The sequence below is a fragment of the Gossypium hirsutum genome, chromosome A03 (assembly GCF_007990345.1).
Source record: "Gossypium hirsutum isolate 1008001.06 chromosome A03, Gossypium_hirsutum_v2.1, whole genome shotgun sequence".
Classification (NCBI taxonomy): Eukaryota; Viridiplantae; Streptophyta; class Magnoliopsida; order Malvales; family Malvaceae; genus Gossypium; species Gossypium hirsutum.
The window spans coordinates 47,244,363-47,244,832 of NC_053426.1; the positions used below are offsets into that span (position 1 = coordinate 47,244,363).

Below are 470 nucleotides of genomic sequence, written 5' to 3' on the forward strand. Positions count from 1 at the left end.
AACCCATGATGAGGGCATCTTCTCAAGAGGTCCTTGTATCTCTCCCATGCATCGTAGAGTGCTTCTAAATCCATCTGCACAAAGGAAGAAATATCATTATGTAATTTAGCCGTTTTAGCTGGTGAAAAATATTTTAATAAAAACTTTTCGATCATTTGTTCCCAAGTAGTGATTGTGTAACACCCTAAACCCAACCCAGACGTTATGGCCAAATTTGGCGCGTCACATTGAAGTGTTTTAGCGAAAACCTTGTTTTCATTGGAAACACTTCCTTAAAATGACAAACCTTAATTACTTTGTAAAATCTCTTTTCAGTTGCGGAAGCTTTATTTAGAACATATGATTTTATGAAAAATCGTCATTTAAAAATGGAGTTACGAAAACGTAGTATTTAAAAACAGTTATGGTTTAGGAAACCATGTTCTACTTCTAATAAATATAAAACATAAAAAAAATGATAATTATCCTAA

At 32.6% G+C, this 470-nt stretch overlaps 1 non-coding gene across 1 annotated transcript; it reads left to right on the plus strand.

Annotated features, from left to right (window-relative positions):
- On the plus strand, window positions 1-106 carry LOC121225754 (small nucleolar RNA R71). Its single transcript, XR_005923631.1, has one exon. It is a non-coding gene; the product is annotated as a small nucleolar RNA R71 (small nucleolar RNA).
- The last annotated feature ends 364 nt before the right edge of the window (window positions 107-470 follow it).